The sequence below is a fragment of the Ascaphus truei genome, chromosome 14 (assembly GCF_040206685.1).
Source record: "Ascaphus truei isolate aAscTru1 chromosome 14, aAscTru1.hap1, whole genome shotgun sequence".
Classification (NCBI taxonomy): Eukaryota; Metazoa; Chordata; class Amphibia; order Anura; family Ascaphidae; genus Ascaphus; species Ascaphus truei.
Window position 1 is genome coordinate 31,679,458 of NC_134496.1, and position 20,206 is coordinate 31,699,663.

The 20,206-nt window shown below is 42.7% G+C and overlaps 1 protein-coding gene and 1 long non-coding RNA gene across 4 annotated transcripts in view; one reads left to right on the plus strand and one right to left on the minus strand.

The window, feature by feature from the left end:
- PPP2R3A (protein phosphatase 2 regulatory subunit B''alpha) overlaps positions 1–20,206 on the minus strand; it is a 170,504-nt gene that overhangs the window by 140,152 nt on the left and 10,146 nt on the right. The window lies entirely within an intron of this gene.
- Positions 18,034–20,206, plus strand: part of LOC142465903 (uncharacterized) — a 49,254-nt gene continuing 47,081 nt past the window's right edge. The window contains exon 1 of the long non-coding RNA XR_012788003.1: positions 18,034–18,511. This is a non-coding gene — a long non-coding RNA (uncharacterized LOC142465903). The remainder of the gene's footprint in view (positions 18,512–20,206) is intronic.

Consider the following 20,206-nt stretch of genomic DNA (forward strand, 5'->3'; position numbering starts at 1 on the left):
TAAGCGCCACCTAGAAAACGAGTAAAACCCCATGATGTGCCACTTTTCCATGGGTCAAACCAGGTGTGGCCCACTCCAGTCCTCAAGCGCCTCCAATGAGTCAGGTTTTCAGGATATCCCCTCTTCAGCACAGGTGGCTCAATCAATCAGTGGCTCAGTAATGACCGAGTCACTGATTGAGCCATCCTTGATGAAGCAGGGATATCATGACCTGTTGGTGGCCCTTAGGGACTGGAGTTGGCCACCCCTTGGTTAAATGTACATAATTGGCACCTTAGCAAAAAACTGAAAAACTAAAATGTTAAATCAAATCATTGAGTTTTCACAATTTGTATCTAATGTTTTGGTGGTATGGCTTTGTCAGTCCTCAATTCTACAGGTAAATGTGTTTGTCTTTGTTTGTAAGGTAGTTATGATGCCATCGCTAATCAAACAGCTATAAAAACACTAGCACCGCCAGCGCACATGTGCAGGATACTGGAAGTAAACCGCAGCTGAAACCGAGTTAAAGTGGCTTTGGTTCTTGCCATTTTGTTGCTGTTTTTGTTTTAATCAATGCAACATTTTCTTGCCTTTAAGGCAGGGGTGTGCAAACTTTTCAGTCTGCTCCACCCTGCATGCTCTTCCCTCCCCCCCTTACCTGTTCTCCAGCGTTTTCTGGCGTCACAATGTCATGTGACGTCGCATTGCCATGAACACGCAGTGTCGCCAGAAACCGCCAGAGACCAGGTAAGGGAATTCAAACAGGCCTCGTGTGCGCTCCCCCAGCATTTAATTTAAATGCTTTGGGGAAGAGTGCCGGGCCTCTAAATGCCCGACCCCCGCTCAGAAAATGTTGTGCCCCCCCAGTTTGCACACCCCTCCTTTAAGGCAATGTCAAGCCAAGCTGCCGATCGCCAAAGATCCAGCTTCCTGGGTACCCAATATGGCTGCCTATTTCAAAAGAGGAAGGAAGTGTTGTGGCTTCCTAAATAGTTGCTATAGGAACCCAAGGAAGATTAATACATCAAAACTCATTAAAAAGGGCAGAAGTAAGAAGTAAGTATTATCTAACACTACACAACTGATTTATTATTATGGATGAAAAGCATGTACTTTCTATAATGTATTAGTGATTAAGTAGATTGGAAGGTTTGAAGTGATTCGATAAAATTTCTGGTGGAACGAACACAGCCCGGTTGATGGGAGAAAGGAAATTAAAACAGGATTGGACAAAATTTCATGGTTGGAAATTCAAAAATTCAAACAATTTTCCTGTGAAGTACTTACAAAGATTTCCAATAAAATTGGGTGCAGGTAGAGATGAGCGAATGGTTTTGGCGGATTTCGATCCGCAGCGGATAAGCCGGTTCCTTTGGTCCGCGGGTCAATCTCAAACTGGGCGATTCGCGTTTTGTGGATTTTTTATTATTATTACCAATACACTCCGCGGACTGTCACTGGACATTCCTTTCAACGCAGGATAGGAGATAAAACTTTTCATTTAATAACCGGGCGTGTCCGGCCCCCATGGCATTTTCTCGCACCCTGGTTTTTGTTAGAAGAGCCCAAAAAAAAAAATTGTGCAGCTGCACTTTGTCAATAGAAATGATACATTTCCAGTGGCATGAAGCAGATCACTTTTTCTAAATGCTATTCTGAAAACCAACAGAACACAGCAGAAATTAAACATCAATCAACTGTAATTTTAATTCTATTAACCCTCTGAGAGCTGGAGGGCCACTGCCAATCAGACACTTCGTGATCACGTGAGCGACGCGCAGCTATTAAATGACCGTGACATCACTGTTGAGTCCTCCAGTTCCGTCCCTCTGCCGGCCAAGTCGCATTCAGCGCTCCCCTGGAAAATCAGCTGGTAGCCCATGACATAGCCACTAGGTCATGTGGCTCTTGGAGTTCCAGAATTCATGACCTGGTGGCTACGTCATGGGACATACAGAGGGTTATAAAAATAACAAATAAATGTAAAAACCGGTACAGCTCCCTCCACTGAATCGATTGCAAATAAATAAAATATATATCTATATCAAAAAAAAATGGTGTTTTGTCAACAATTGCCATCATTTTCCTACATGATTGTGGTGAAAACCGATTATAATGTTTTTTTCTCATTTTCTTTTTGCACTGCATCTTGCAACCCAGTAAATGCAGTTCATTCCCGTATTAACCCCCGCGTTGCAGGCAGCACAGACGTTAACAGGCAGACACGCATTTTGTATCTGTCAGTTTCTTACATGTGTTCTACATAATTATCACCATGGGATAGGAAATCTCCTACCTTCCTGTGCAATTTAAGCCTTATTATGTACGTGTGTCAACATATGCAGCCGGGAACTCTCCCTAATGGAACAAAATGCTTTCCACTTTCCACTCAAGACCAACTGCAATAAACATTGTTTCATTCAGTCTGACATCGCAGAAGAATCTTAAAAGACCCATTTGCAAGAGATCTGTATGAGACACATCGGAAAGATATAGCTTTATATAGCCTTGAAAATATTTTTTCCCTCTTTCGTAATAATCAACATAAAATTATTTTAGATAATGGTATCAGCCTAATTCAGTGAGGGTGGGGGCAGGGTTGTGCTTTGGAAGCACGGGACACCACAGGAGGTGCTCAAGGTACAAATAAATCAAACAGAGCAGTGAATATTTTTCAGACACAGTAATTACATTTATTTAATCAATCTCCCCCCTCCAACACCAAAAGAATTAGCCCTGTAGGAGTCCCTGTTCCATGCTGGCCTACTGATTGGTACCCACATGAAACGGACATCTAATGTGGCAGTGCTGTTTCATAAAACCCCTTACAGCACCGTACGTGAAGGGGCCATAAGTGGTCTTCCAGCGCTGCAAGGTGTCTTACGCAACACCACTGCTTATTAAATATGGATCCAAGTCTGGTGCTCTCAGAGATCTGCAGACTTGGTCTAAATAGAAGAGAATGTCTGCCCTGGAGAGCTTATGATCTAAGTGTAAAGTAGCAGACTTATAGTGACAATAAGGAAGGTAGAATAGTAATTTATGGAACTGCCCGCCATTTTTGGATCCTTTGTAGCGCATGGTACTGCAACTCTTTGGCTGTGGGGAGAAATAGTCATGAGTCTGAGCTACTAAAAATGGAAGTATCCCTTTTTATCTATGAGACACAGAAGCCTGGCTGGAATAGAGGTATGCATGGAGGGCTACTATATGTTACAACGCATCCATGTCTGTCAGTAACATAAATGAAGGGGAAATCTAGAAAGGTAACTGACAACTGTAAGTCTGTCACGCTCTCCCTCCTACACCCTTTTTGCTCCCCGGTCATATTTGACATATATGGAAAGCTCTTACTGGTGGCTTTCCAGGAATATGGGTGGGAGGGGAGGGGAATAGACTGTTTTTAGCTCCGGGGACACTTTGGTTCTCAAAATACTTACCGGTTTAGTTACTGGCGTTATTATTTGGAAATTCAATATGGCTACCCAAGCTCATGGGTCCCATGGACGACTAGGAAGCCGCAACATCATAGTTTGCATCTTCCCATTGGATGGCTATTATTTGGAAATTCAATATGGCTACCCAAGCTCATGGGTCCCATGGACGACTAGGAAGCCGCAACATCATAGTTTGCATCTTCCCATTGGATGGCTATTTAAATCCCTTCAGGGAACACTGGTAACAAAACTGGTATCTCGGGAATCAGGTGGTGCCCGGAGCAACAAAAAAAAACGCGATTTAGCTCCGGTGGAAAATACATGCACATACATACACATTAAATATATATCTCTATATGTACAGTAAAATCTCAATTAACCAGCATTTTACCAACTGGCAAGCTTTAGTATCCGGCATTTCTGATATATCCATATATAAATCTTCAATGTAGTAAACGGAATCCATCCTGAAGCTGTACGGCACCTCCAGATAGCACAGAGTTTTTCCAAGTGCAGTTGGATGTTTTTGACACTATAACATTAGTATCATTACTTTATTGGCGAGTACCTGCATGCTATTTTATACTTTATAGGTCTGTGGTTTCCAGCCTTTTTTTTGGTTAAGGAACCCTGTATGAAATTCTGAGGAACCCCAACCGTCTAATAGCGCATCTGAGATCAGATGCATGGTAAATTCTTCTGTATTTGGTACAATTTTCAAATTACCTGAAAATTGCAGGAAACCATTTACGGAGGCCCGGGAAACCAAAGGGTTCAAATGAACCCCTGTTGAAAACACTGTTATAGGTTATAATGTATTGTAATTATTTGAAAACTTGTTCTGCTGGTATGGTATAAATCTCCGTTAACCGGAATATTTTTTGGCACTTCTCACTTTTGCTTTTAAAGTCATATATAGCACTAACTATTACAAGTCACTGATAACATTACTGCAGAGAGCGCAGGCTGTACATACACTTTTTGGTATGGGCTGGCACAGAACACAGCTCACATTAACCCACCATCCATGTCAGACCTAGGAATAAATGCCTCATTGATACAAGAACAACTGAAGCTTGTAAGAAAGACACTTTACACCAGAACTCCTTTGTGGAATTGAAGTCCCTGCACATCATTCCAACAAGAACAGCCTGGAGCAGTAACATGGAGCATACATTCCCAGAATCCTTTTCATCTGCTTCACGTTTTTTCTCTCAATTTAATGGCCATGAAACATTGATAACCCTTTCTCTACCAGAAACACTTGCAAAACGCAATGGGATTAAAGTAAAATTGCTAATCCCTGTGAAGATTGACTGTGTTGGTATTCTCATTGTGTCTGTGTAATCTTAGCCTCATCAATACAGGCATACCCCACATTAACGTGCGCAATGGGACCGGAGCATGTATGTAAAGCGAAAATGTACTTAAAGTGAAGCACTACCTTTTCTCCACTTATCGATGCATGTACTGTACTGCAATCGTCATATACGTGCAGAACTGATGTAAATAAGGCATTTGTAACAGGCTCTATAGTCTCCCCGCTTGCGCACACCTTCGTTACAGGTAGGGAGCCGGTATTTCTGTTCAGGACGTGCTGACTGGCGCATGCGTGAGCTGCCGTTTGCCTATTGAGTGAGATGTACTTACTCGCGAGTGTACTTAAAGTGAGTATACTTAAACCGGGGTATGCCTGTATGGATTAAACATTTGGCTTCAACTGCAACAGTTCACAAATTCACAGGAAAAAAACTAAATATTTGATTAGGAGAGAACTTTAAAAAATAATATTTATGTATACTGTACTTAACCTTGTCCGATTTTTATTTAAGCATCAATCACCTACATTTGTCATACTAAACACGCACACCCACTAATTCACATTACAGTAGTTCATATGAATGTGTAGACAAATATGTCAACTGTACAAAGCGCAAAATAAATTAAATAGAACTAGAAGTCAAAGATGATGTCTACCTTGGCCACCATATATTTATAGATGGGAAACCTTTTGAATTACATCAACAGGAGAATAAAGATGGGATGGAGGCATTTGAAAGAAACAAGACAATATTACAAGGGAACCTTCCACTGTATCTCAAGGGGAAAGTGTTTGATGGGTGTGAAACTTCAGCCTTAAATGCTAAAATAATCCAGAAGTTTCAGACAACTCAAAGAAGTATGGAGAGATGTATGCTAGGTATTACCCAAAGGGACAGGAAAAAGAATGAATGGGTTTTAAAACTAAACAAAAGTCTGTGACATCATCCCACGGGTGAAGAAATTAAAATGGCAGTAGGCCGGACACATTGCAAGAAGAAATGACCATCGTTGGACAAAGATGGTAATCGACTGGATTTCAAGGAATATCAAAAAATAGAGATAATAGTAAATTTGGTGGAGAAGTGAGGCCTGCAGCTGCAGTACATGGAAAATCATTGTGGAAGCATTCATCCAGCAGTGGAAGATGATAATAACATACGTACATACACTTATACACACACACACTTGACAAAGGACTATTGTCCAAAACGCTACGCATTTTAAATCATTTTTGTTCGTTTTGAAGAAAGGGCATGCAAAAAGCATTAGCACTAAAACAATCCTCTGTATGTGTGAATGCGATATGCAATATATTATATATAAAAAATATAAAATATAATATAAAAAATATTGTGCAAAAAATAATAAGTGTTTGAAAAAATATCTCTGATAGAAACAAAGTCCTGCAGCCTAAAAAACCTGGGTTCTCTTGGAAATCCAATTCAGAACATAGTTGGCGTTAGGTTCTCTTGGGCGGAAGCGAACCTACACCAAGTATTTTTTGAGTGCCACAGATATTCCTCTCACAAGTACACCCATACACATATTGGGAAGGTACTTGCCAACATGCAATGAGGCAAGCATGGCAAGTAAGGCCTTAAACCTCGAATACGGAAGACACCAAAAAACAATTGCCCTTATTTTTATGAGGCCGAATTATCCCAGGGCTTGACAGCATTCAGGAAAAAGGATGCCAAGAATACCCAAAAGGTTAAATAAAATCTGCTACGCAAACCTAAACCTGGCTACCTATAGCTACTGAACTCACTACAGTGAAGCAGCACTGCAAGAACTGAAAGACTAACTTGAAAAGATTTAATGGGATATTGAGCACAAACGCTGATCCCGATTATAATCACAGGGATACCGAAAATGTTAGAATCAGTGGAGAAAGCTTCATTGTTAACAAGAGATGGAGAAAGCTCATTGGAAAAGAGCAGCCAGAATCATGATTCAGTTGACAAAGAGATACAGGTTTCAAATTATCCAAGTGTATATGTCCCAACATCAAGTTCACACAGACAATGAAGTGAAAGACGTCTACCATGAAATCAATCAACTTAACACAGGACATTTCCACCTCAAGATAATTATGGGAGATTTCAATGCAATGATTGGTGCCCAGCAGAAAGATAAAATCAGTTGATAAGCATGGTTACGGCAACAGGCATGAACGTTGAGACAGATTGGTAGAATTTGCAGAAAGTGAAAACTTCAACATCATGAATTAATTCTTCAAAAACAAGCCAAATAGAAAATGGACATGCAATGGACTCCATGGAATAAATAATTAAATGTACTATGTTCTAGCAAACAAGAAACACGCTTGAAGACTGCACAATCCTTAACCGTTTTGCCATAAGGAGTAAACATCGATTTGTTCACTGCAAATTACATAGAAATGTGAAGAAAAGAAGAAAACTAATTAAAAAGAAGACAAAAACAAACATCAAGTGCAGCACAGAATTTCAACTACAGCTAAAAAGACGTTAACAAACAACTGTGAAGGACTTCTGAAGATTGTAGTTGAAAGCGCAAAAAAACTGGAGGAATTGTTAAAAGGGATAAGAAAATATCAAATGAGATAAAGCAGTTGCTGAGGAAAAATGACAAGAAATTAAAACAATCCCAAGTCACAAGAACTGATTATGCAGAGCTGTGCAGAATGATCTACAAACGTATAACTGAAGATGTAAGAACATTTTACTGTAATATGGCTGTAATATGGCAGAGAAGACTATTGAAGATAACAAAAGTTTCAAGAAGAGGAAGCGGTGTCTAAAGATTGCTTCTTCCCAAATCACTGCACTCAAACAAAACAATGGATCTCTAATAAATGGCTGTGCACTTAACATAAAGAGTCTTGAGGATCTCTACATGAAATTATACAAGGACAGAGATAACACTGGGCACATTCCAGCAGTTGAAGAGCGAGAAGAAAACATCACTGATGTACCATGCATCCTCCAAAAAAGAAGTGGCAAAGGCAATACAATCTATAAAGAATTGGAAGGCACCAGGGGAAGATGGAGTTACAACAGAAATCTTGAAAGAAGCTGGGGAAGAAGTAAAGAAAACCATAGCTAAACTCTTTACAATGTGCTTGAAGAATGGTAAAAATCCAAAGCAATGCCATAGTTATCCAAGTTGTACAAGAAGTGATTTCCCAATGTAAAGGATATGATCAACCACTAATTTTAGCATTTATAGATTGCTAAAAGAGCATTTGATTCTGTCTATACCTCAGCGGTTTTAAAGGCATTGGGAAGACAAATATTGAAGAATCGTACATTGATATTATAAGGAACATTTACAAGAATGCCACATCAGCCATTAGATTACATGAAGATACAAGCAAAGATAAGGATCAACAAGGGAGTGCAATAGGGAGCCACCGCGTCACCAAAGCTTTTTACAGCAACACTTGAAAAAAATTTCCAGACACTGAATTGGGAAAAAAGTAAATCGAAAATCAACATGGAACACTTGAGTCACCTACGATTTGCAGATGACATTGTTATTTTTGACACTGGGCCAGAAGACATCCAGCAACAAATCGGAGAACTTGCCGAAGCAAGTAAGAAAGTGGGCCTCCATACGAATCTTAGCAAGACCAAAGTGATGTTCAACAAATGTGTCAACTCCACAAAGATCAAAATAAATGGATAGAACTAAAAGAAGTTGAAGGCAATGTCTACCTTGGACAGCAAGTATCAATGGATGGAAACCTTTTCAAATGAAATCAATAGGAGAATGAAGATGGGATAGAGCGCATTTGGAAGAAACAAGACAGTCTTACAAGGGAACCTTCCATTCTGCTTTAAATGAAGTGTTTGACCAGTGTATCCCGCCTGTGCTCACATATGGATGTGAAACTTGAACCCTAAAAGTGATGACAATTCTGAAGCTTCAAAAAAGTCAAAGTAGTATGGAGAGATGTATGCTGGGTATTACCCGGAGAGACAGGAAAAAGAATGAATGGTCCCTAAACTAAAACAAAAGTCTGTAACATCATCACACGTGTGAAAATGTTTAAAATGGCGGTGGGCCAGACATAATGCAAGAAGAAAGGACCATCATTGCACAGGACTGGTACTTGACTGGCATCCAAGAGATATTAAAAGACAAAGATGATAACCATAAGCAAGATGGGTGGTTGAAATGAGAAAAATGTGTTGGAGAAACGTGGAGAAGAGAGGCTTGCAACCACAGTACCTGGAAGTTCATTGGGTAGGCCTTTATCCAGCAGTGGATCGACAAGGGCTGAAGAAGATTATAAAGATATATATATATATATATATATATATATATATATATTTTTTTTTTTTTTTTTTCAATGTAATCACATGCGCACATATAAATAGGCTATATGTATTTAAAATGTAATACATTTTTAGTACTGATCTAAAAATAAAAAAAACAACATGTATATATGTACGGTAAGATTTGAGAGATAGGTACTGAAAAATGATTACAAAATTATTTTAGGCATCTACAGGATTTATCTCCTTAATCATGTCACTTCCATTGGTTCACAGTGGTCCTAGGAGGGACTGTGCCTTTAAAAAAAATGTTCATACAAACCGGTTTCATAAATGAAAAGCAATCAATCAGCAACAATGTAACTGTTGTGTTAGCAGGTTACGCACATGATTACAGGGACACTGGTTTAAATGCATAGTCCTAATAGCAGCAATATACTGCAAGTAAATAGCAAAGCGACAGAAGGCGTAATAACAGGAAACCTTAGAAGTAGAGAGGATTTTTCTACAGCTCCCGCTAATGAGTACAGATTAATGGAAGTCTCCAGTTGTGTTTTTATAAACCATGTGGCACAAGAGAAAACGGTTTCATGAAGCAATTTGCAAGGAAGCCCTGTACATCATCAATGTGGAGAGTTAAAACTTCACTATGAATAATGAAGTTATTGCTGCGCTCAAGAACACTAGTAGAATGGTGAAAGAACGACCACAAATTTGCTTACTCACTGAAATCTTAAATCAGAATCAAAGCTCATAAGTGTATTTGGTGCCTCTGAAATGGAAGATTACATGAATCCAATTTTGCTAAATGGAGGGAGGCTGTAAATTCTCAAAGCATACTGGATTAGAATTCAAGCGAAATAATTCAGCCATGAAGTAACTTTTGTACCAACAATTAAAATGTACCAATTCGTAATTCAAGGTACGGTATGCGGAGGGTAACAAGGCACAAGGTTCCCAGGGAATAAAAAGATTTAAAAAAAACACAATATAAATGCAATAACTCAAAACAATTTGATACACACAGACAGGAATTTGTTTTGTACTGAAAAGCATGCCGGAACACAAAGAAGAATGTAATTATAGATAAAACTATACCAGTAAATAATTCTGCTTTAAGTAAAGAAATGCAGTGGGGAAAAAACTCTCTCGTGTTCAGTGTTTAGCGAATCCTCTTTTTATGATGTCACTGATGAGCTCACAATGTGCAGATTTTTAAAAAGGTTCGGTTCCATTTCTCCAGGGATCATATTTAATTAATGACGGTAGCCTATTTAACCCCTTGAGAGCCGGAGGAGCCATGATCGCTCAGTCACTGCTGACTGATGAATAATCCCCCCTTCCGTCCGCCATCACTTTAAAATCGCATCTGCGCGCTGCCTTATCTCAATGAGCTTTTAGCCTTTTTTTTTTTTTTTTTTAGATATAGCCATTACATCATCAGGCACCCAGGGTGCCAGAATCCAGGACGTAGTAGCTACGTCCCAGGGCATTTAAAGGGTCAGTCCAAGCTGCCATTGTTTCCCTCTTTAATATGTGCATCAATACAATCCACACAATGATAATTAACTAAGTCGCCGATTGATCAGTGAAGATTCGGCTCCGGGGTTCACTAAATGGCCGTCAATTAAGCAGAAGAGGACCAAAGATGCAAAGTTCTGATGGAAGATCATGTGACCAGGCAGTCACTAGATACAATTGGTGCACTGCTAGATAGAGGGCAGGGCTCAAAAAGGTTTGTGCCAGAGCCTGTTTCAGAAGAGGAAGGGGAGTGACTTTGTAAAGGGTTGCTATAGAAACACAAAATGCTTGTTACATTATAATACATTAAAAATGTAATTCAGAGTGGTTTAAAAAAATGCTACAAGTATTTTCTCATTGTACAGAACTGATCAAAAAAAAAAAACACAGAGAAAACAACTTTTTTCACATACAGATGTAGCATCTTGTATGTATCTGCAGCCGCAGGACATGTGCTGGTGAACCGCGGACCAAGAGTTGAGTTTTCATGGCACAATGCTTGGCAGGGAGTAATGGCCCTTCAGGATTAACACAACGGGAGTCCCTGCTTCTGAATAGAATTCCCGCTGTGTGAATCCTACCGGACCGCATCAGTCTGTAAGAGATGTGCAGTGAGAGTAGACAGAATCAGTCACTCTCCCTGAGTGCCACTAACAGGCGATTGGCGGATTTTATTTTAATAACACTGTATTGAAGCAGGAGGTCTCTGGAGCTGAATCACATTAATTTTAGCCTATGGGATCCCTTGCTTCCCGAGTTACAGGAGGCGGTATGGGGTGATGGTATCTCCGCCATGTTTAATTGTCCCGCATCACAGCCCACAAGACTGGGACATTTAAACAATACCGAGAGATACCGGCACACCAACACCGGCGCTTGTAACTCAGGAAGCAGGGACATTAGTCTGGTTGCTGAGACTCCGCGAGCACACATGTGCTCTGACGTTCCCGTGGCGGATTTCGTGTTGACTGCGCAACCAACCATATCGCTACATCTATACTAAAAGCGGTTTGTGAACACTTTGCGTGCCGGATGGGGGTCACAGCCTCACAGTACCAAGATCATGTGGTCGCGGTGTCAATGATGACATGAACGGAATTCCTCCTCCGTTCCCCTGCCTGCCTGCCTGCTTAGTGCCAATAGTTAGAGAAACAGTAGGAAAAAGCAGGCACCAGTAACTCAGGAAACAAAAAATAAAGGATATCCAAGGGAGCGTGTGCCCATTAAAAGATGAATTTAATGGAAAATACAAAAAAAAAAAAAAAAAACAGCAGCATTACGGGGTACAGGGCCCCCCAATAACGCGTTTCACCTTGAAAAAGAGCTTGCGCACGAAACGCGTTGGTGGGGGGCCCTGTACCCAGTAATGCTGTTTTTTTTGTAGTTTCCATTAAATTCATCTTTTAATGGGCACACGCTCCCTTGGATATCCTTTATTTTTTGTTTCCTGAGTTACTGGTGCCTGCTTTTTCCTACTGTTTCTTTTGCCAGCACCTCAGAAAAAACGGAAGCACACCCCCTGCTGTGGATGAAGACTGGACAGTCTTAAGGACACATACAACTCAGAGTGAGTCATTTATATCACCTGCTTATTCTCCATTCCGATACAATACATGTTGGGTCACTTTATTGTGAGGTCTCTTACTACATTGCTTGTGGGGACCCTAGTCCACTAGTCGGATTATAATGGAGTAGTGATTGTTCTACATGTTATGGGTTAATATCCCTTACCCATCCGTCAGGGGGTTCATACTGCAGGACTCTTCAATCAAGTATATGAACTTTATTGTTGTTTATTTTAAGTACCATATTGAGGCTTTTTTTCTGAGCACCACACATTTGCTTTTCTTTAGTGCCAATAGTTATAATTGTGCAAAAAGACTGCATTGTACTATTGAAGTACTCACTTATTTTAGTCTAGCAGTGCAAACGTTCTGCGTAGTAAACAGACATCACATTCCCTCGATATTGCAGAACATTGAGCAGCAGCAAAGCAGCCGCCAGAATGAGTTACCTATTAGGCTATAATGTGCATTGGTATCTTCACGTCTTCCACAGATTCTCAAACCTGCTTGATCCACCTCATTCTCATGTGACATACAGTGGTTATGTTACAGTAGATGATTCTGGGTAGTAACATGCAAATGAGCACACCAAGTATGCCAATTTTAGCTTCCAATCCATTTGTACACGGATTCCCTATAACTTCTCCCTGCTGCATTACACAGCTTTTCCAACCAAGCCTGGGACAAGGAAATGCAGATCAGTGGATCTGCTCATAGACAGTTGTTTGACCTCATCAGGCTTAGTTCGGTCACTGCCTTGTGAACCTGTTTGTGGTTACAAACCGGACACTATAAAAGGTGACAGGTGGGGGGAAAAAAAAAGCTAAAACTCTACACAGTTTCTTGGGAGATGGTCTAAGAGTAGAAGGGACGCCCATAACTGCTCGTCTTTTCTGGCGTCCTCCATTACTTTTGGTCCTGATCGAACACCCATTGACTATGTCACTGTCAATAGGGCACTATGACCTTAGCTGGAACTGACTCTTTAACCCATTAAACACATCACTGTGATTTGATCGGAGTATGGCTCAATGTGATAGTCACCTATTTAACCTGTCATTGCCTTGCTATGTATAGTGGGTGTAGGGAAGGGGGTATTGCAGGATTATCGTTGCTGGGCCCCCTGGCCGTAAAGGGATTAAGGAAACTATAGGATTATATATTTGAACACGCAGGCTGTAATAAAAGGCTTTCCACAATCCGCCCTCTCAACACATGGCCGTTTGATGTGTTTAGCAGGCTGTGCTCAGAGGCTCACTGATGGCACACAAGGGCATTAAAAGTGGAGCACTTAAAACTGAAACAGAAATGTATTCCTCTCCATGATGACCCTTGTAAAGTGCCCTGCAGTTCAAACTGATAGGAGAAACCATCACACCTATTTTATGACCTGCACATGTCTTTCACCTCCTGGTCATAATATTTACCTTTACCATCTGACATGCAGCAATAATAAAGTGCATGCATGTGTTTATATAATAGAACATATCAGGCCTTTTGCAAAAAATACAAGAACGTTTATTAGAACTGATTAAAGTTTTGGCTCATTGAGCCGTTGGCAAGATCCTCTTGAGAAAAGCCTGCATTGAAGCGAAATGTTAATCAGTTATAATAAATGTGTTGTAATTTTTTTTTGCAAAAGACCTGGTCTGCCTGCTGTATAGCAACCTGTACCACTAGTTACCAGTCAGGCAGGTAAGCGTTTAGTTTTGTGGTGTGCCGCTGTACTTGCCAGCTCTCACACACAAACACACCTGAGTCACCTATGTCTTGGTCAAGACAATCTTGGAAGGGGACTTTCCACTGTGCCTCAAAAGAAAAAAGTGTTCGATCGGTGTAACCTGCCTGTGCTCCTGTACAGATTTGAAACTTGGACTCTATTTGTGAAGACAACTCAGAAGTTTCAGAAAACTCAAAGAACGGAGAGATGTATGCTGGGTATTACCCGAAGAGACAGGAAAAAGAATGAATCGGTTTGAATCCAAAACAAAAGTCTGTGACATCACAACGTTGAAGAATATAAAATGGTAGTGGGCTGGACACATCGCAAGAAGAAATTACCATCGTTCGACAGAGAAGGTACTCAACTAAATTTGAAGTGATATCAAAAGACAAAGACAACAACCACAAGTAAGATGGAAGGAGGAAGTCAGAAAACGTGTTTGAGCAACGTGGAGGAGGCTTGCAACCGCAATACCTGGAAGATCATTGGGGAGGCCTTCATCCAGCAGTGGGTGGACAAGGACCTTACCACTACATCACTCCGTTCAATATAAAACTTATATATAAAGTACTTCTGGTCTGATTTGTTTGGAGCATATAATGGCAATCACAGTACAGGCGTTTTTAATTAAGCAAAATCATTTTAATTAAGCCCTCTGTGCGGATGTCTATTTCTGGATGAAACAGTGTGTAAATTGCCTCAGTATACCTAAAGCAGAGAAAATACTTCAGGGTCCCTTTTCCTGGGGTTCTCAAACTATAAAGTACAGCCATTGCCCTCTTACAAAAAGTTAGACACACCTGCAAGAATTTTGCTTTTACGGGAAAACGTCACGTTTAAATGATCTTATATATCTGCACTCTTTGGTAATCGGCTTTCCTAAATAGGTGTCATAATTCACCCTACACCCACTTACTCCCCAGCAAGTCAGTGTGATATACGATCTAGATTGTAATCAGCCAATATGCCATCTAAATATCATGCATGTAAAAATCCATCATCACCCCCCCCCCCCCGCTAGTTATGTTCATCTGATTTACTAGCAATAACTTAAAAATGACTGTTAATAAGGGCGAATAAAAGGATTTAAGTTGCAAAAAGAGACAGAAAATAAAAATAAAAAAACAGAAATGAGAACATCTTTTAAAAACAAATCCTGTTTTAAGAAAGTGAAAAAGTAGTCGCTCAGCAGGTTTGTTAATACAATTTTTTTATTTGTATTTTTTTTTTAAAGGATACTCTGGGTTTGTAATAAAAAATAAAAAAAATGAGTCCTGGTTTACAAATAAAAAGAGCGTATTGTTACTCCAGGTTTGGTAACATCGTGGTGGTCATGGTGTATAGATAAATACTGCGAGTAGCGGTATTCAAATAAGAAATAAGAAATATATCAGTCCTAGTTTCAAAATAAATAAATAATAATTGTTGTTATTTATATAAAAAAAGTGATTAAATAAAGATACTGGTACTCCTGGTTTTAACAACCCACCCCCCCCCCCCCTCGACCCCCCAAAAGTACTGGTACTCGACTACCTCTACTACCATCACTATCGACTGCATACATGTTGCTAATTTATCTTAACCTGACAGATTTTGTATCTGTTTCACTGTTCCTGGCCTCAGGCTGCCGGGAGGGGCGGCCACTGAATAAACTGGGCGTCTCAGGGATCTAATTACAGCCACATCTACATACTGCAGGGGATGAATTTCATCCGTTCAGCAGGAAAGTCACCTGCGAGAGTCACGACGTTTGCAAGCCCCGAGACGCTTTAGGGAGGGGATTTTTTAATTCTGGCATGCTCTCTGAGTCAGCCTTTCCTGCCAAGAAAATCTAAACCTTCACCAGCAGAAGAAAACCTGCATGGACAGGCGTGCGATACTCCAGGAGAAGAGAATGACATTTACAGGCGTGCGATACTCCAGGAGAAGAGAATGACATTTGCAGACACTGTGATGATACCAGAACGAGAAGGAAAGAGTACTAGAATTTTTTTTTTATTTTCACACTCCAAATACCAAGGCCGAGTAAACACTTGGGTTGACTTAATTCCCAAAACAAACCAAAACAGACAACTGATTGATTTAAGTCTGATTACTTTTGCTAGCAGTGCAATTAACTTCCTAAACAATTTGGTTGCCGGAGGGGCCACAGCAAACCGCCATCATGAAAGTGTTACTGCCATTAGCACATGTTTAAAGGGCCAGTCCCTCCTTGGACCAAAGCGCACTAATAGCAGTGACATGTTTATGGCTACGCTCAAAGTGCTGGTGACAGCAACGTCACGCTGCAGTCGTTGGAAAAATTAAATTGACTTGACTTCCAGCGATCGCGCCCAAGCCGTCGTACATCGCGCCACTTCTACTTTAAGAGCATGCGACGGCGGCAATACATTTGTTTTGCCACGACGTTGCGTCACTATAAGCGCAGCCTAAGGGGTCAGTCTCTCCTAAGACCAAAGTGTACTAATGGCAGTGACATGTTTAAGGGGGTCACATTCACGTGGTTGCCGCATTTTTCTTTTTTTTAACCAAACTCCAACACCTTTATGTATTTGTAAATCACGTTTATAAAAACTTGGCGAGTCGAGCCTTGGAAGGGGTTTCATTTTATTTCATCTTACCTATGTTACAAGTGAGTTCAATGTGATGCCCTTTAATAGCAGATCGCTAACCCGATTTTTATTGTTTTTTCCCCCCGTTGTTTTTTCTTATGTTATTATGACATGCACGGTATGGCCTGGGGCACGCAATTCATTTGAAAAAAAAAACAACATTTTTTTAAAGCCTCAGATCCACAAAAGGATGCTAAGCTTTAGCATTCATATGAATGGGAGACAAGACATGCTAAATCTTAGCACCCATTTGTGGATTTGCACCTCAATCGTCTCAAATAAGATTCTTTGAGGATTAGTTTATGAAAGGGAGAATACCTGCTCAACCGGAAGTATATCGGTTGATGTGGACTAGAGGGGTGCCATCAGGAAATGTGGCACATCGGGATAACGTGACCTCTCCCCAGAGGGCAAAAACGCCACGTCCCTTAGAGAACGAGCAAATCTCATATGATGTAGCTACCACTTAATGGGATCCCTGGAGTGCCAGAAACCACGATGTAGTCGCTACATTGTGTGGCACTCAAAGGGTTAATGGACTATGGATCTTTTTAAACAGACACTGCCGTTTTACAGGTAACACGACTGAAATGTATGGTTTGAGGACGCAACTTTACAAAGCCTGACCCATACCTAGCAGTTTACCCTAATCTGTCTAACGCGTTCTGCTTACAGAAATGCTGTATCCCCAGGCTGCCCACATAGTTGATGTCAGAGAATGCTGTCACTCTGCCAGAACGGATTACAAAAATCCCATTCTGTCACTCGGATAAAAGGCACAAAATGCTTTTGACAGATACATGACCGTATTAATCAACACCATGTTTTTAATTTTTAATATTTTTTCCCCTGAAAACACCACGTATCTACAGAAGAAATGAGAGAGACAGAGACAGACAGAGACAGACAGAGACAGACAGAGACAGACAGAGACAGACAGAGACAGACAGAGACAGTGAGGGAGTAACATATTAGTTACTTAAGTTTATGTTTTACTAATTATGGCTTCAAAATAACATTATAAACAGAGAACATAAGAGAATTTTTTTTACCTGTGTCTTTGAAGAATGATAAACAGCCCTATCACCAAAAGATATTAGGTAAAAAGTGAAACTGAAATCCTGTTTTTTTTTTTTTTTTTTTTTTTTTTTTTTTTAATACTTGTACTTGTCAAATACTCCCCCTGCAAAAAAGGCACCAATCACCTAAATTGAACTCATTAAACATGTCACCATCATTAGTTTACCTAGGAGGTACTGACCCTTTAAAAAACAAACAAAAAAAAAAGCCCTAAGCTTACATGTCAGAAAGCATCCAGCAATCCAACGGTTAAAAGTGCAATGCCACCTACAACCCCAGTGATCTAATAGCTATAATATGTGTAATGGTTTAAATCAGGGCTGCACAACACGCGGCCCGCGGGCCGCATGCGGCCCGCCTGGCCTCTCTGTGTGGCCCTCGATGAGATTTAAAAAAAAAAAAAAAAAACTTTGAAAAAAATTTTTTTTGGAAAAAAAAAAAAACTTTGAAAAAAAAAAAACTTTGAAAAAAAAAAAACTTTGAAAAAAAAATGGCGCCAATTTCCTGCGGTCCCGGCGCGCATGCGCTAGGCCCGCTCCGTCCCCCCCCCCTTCCCTGCTCCCAACGCGGGGCGGAAGGGGAAGCAACATGCAGCTCCTCTGCGGGCCCGCTCCCCCCCCCTGCTCCCAACGTGGGCCGGAGGGGGAAGCAACACACAGCTCCTCTGCGGGCCCGCTCCCCTCCCCCTTCCCTGCTCCCAACGCGGGGCGGAAGGGGAAGCAACATGCAGCTCCTCTGCGGGCCCGCTCCCCCCCCTGCTCCCAACGTGGGCTGGAGGGGGAAGTAATAATTAAATAATTCAGCTCCTCCAGCGGCCTGCTTCTCACCGCTTCCCTCCGCGGCCAGCTTCTCGCGTCCCCCACGAGCTCACCTCCCGTGCCTTCCTCACCCCCCTTCCCCCAACCCGCGCCCCCAAGCCCACCTCCCGTCCCAGGCAGCTGCCGCAGGGATATCGGGGGCAGGAGGAGCAAGCGTCCGGCGGCAACCTGCACCCACCCGGGTCAAGGTAAGTCACTGTCACTGTTAGTCACTGTCACCCAAGTCACTGTCACCCACCCACCCACTGTCACCCACCCACCCAGTCACTGTCACCCACCCACCCAGTCACTGTCACCCACCCACCCAGTCACTGTCACCCACCCAGTCACTGTCACCCTGTCACCCAGTCACTGTCACCCACCCACCCAGTCACTGTCACCCACCCACCCACTGTCAGTGTCACTGTCACCCACCCACCCAGTCACCCACCCACCCAGTCACTGTCCCACCCTGTCACTGTGTCCCACCCTGTCACTCTTCCCACCCAGTCACTGTGTCCCACCCCGTCACTGTCACCCACCCAGTCACTGTCACCCACCCAGTCACTGTCACCCACCCAGTCACTGTCATAGTCACTGTCACCCACCCAGTCACTGTCACCCACCCAGTCACTGTCAAGTCACTGTCACCCACCCAGTCACTGTCACCTACCCACCCACTGTCACCCACCCACCCAGTCACTGTCACCCAGTCACTGTCAAGTCACTGTCACCCACCCAGTCACTGTCACCCAGTCACTGTCAAGTCACTGTCACCCACCCACCCAGTCACTGTCACCCACCCACCCAGTCACTGTCACCCACCCACCCAGTCACTGTCACCCACCCACCCAGTCACTGTCACCCACCCAGTCACTGTCACCCTGTCACCCAGTCACTGTCACCCACCCACCCAGTCACTGTCACCCACCCACCCACTGTCAGTGTCACTGTCACCCACCCACCCAGTCACCCACCCACCCACCCAGTCACTGTCCCACCCTGTCACTGTGTCCCACCCTGTCACTCTTCCCACCCAGTCACTGTGTCCCACCCCGTCACTGTCACCCACCCAGTCACTGTCACCCACCCAGTCACTGTCACCCACCCAGTCACTGTCATAGTCACTGTCACCCACCCAGTCACTGTCACCCACCCAGTCACTGTCACCCACCCACCCACTGTCAGTGTCACTGTCACCCACCCACCCAGTCACCCACCCACCCACCCAGTCACTGTCCCACCCTGTCACTGTGTCCCACCCTGTCACTCTTCCCACCCAGTCACTGTGTCCCACCCCGTCACTGTCACCCACCCAGTCACTGTCACCCACCCAGTCACTGTCACCCACCCAGTCACTGTCATAGTCACTGTCACCCACCCAGTCACTGTCACCCACCCAGTCACTGTCACCCACCCAGTCACTGTCACCCACCTATCCACCCAGTCACTGTCACCCACCCAGTCACTGTCACCCACCCAGTCACTATCACCCACCTACCCAGTCACTGTCAAGTCACTGTCACCCACCCACCCACTGTCACCCACCCACCGAGTCACTGTCACCCAGTCACTGTCAAGTCACTGTCACCCACCCACCCAGTCACTGTCAAGGTCACTGTCACCCACCCACCCAGTCACTGTCACCCTGTCACCCAGTCACTGTCACCCACCCACCCAGTCACTGTCACCCACCCACCCAGTCACTGTCAGTGTCACTGTCACCCACCCACCCAGTCACCCAGTCACCCACCCACCCAGTCACCCACCCACCCAGTCACTGTGTCCCACCCAGTCACTCTTCCCACCCAGTCACTGTGTCCCACCCCGTCACTGTCACCCACCCAGTCACTGTCACCCACCCACCCAGTCACTGTCATAGTCACTGTCACCCACCCAGTCAC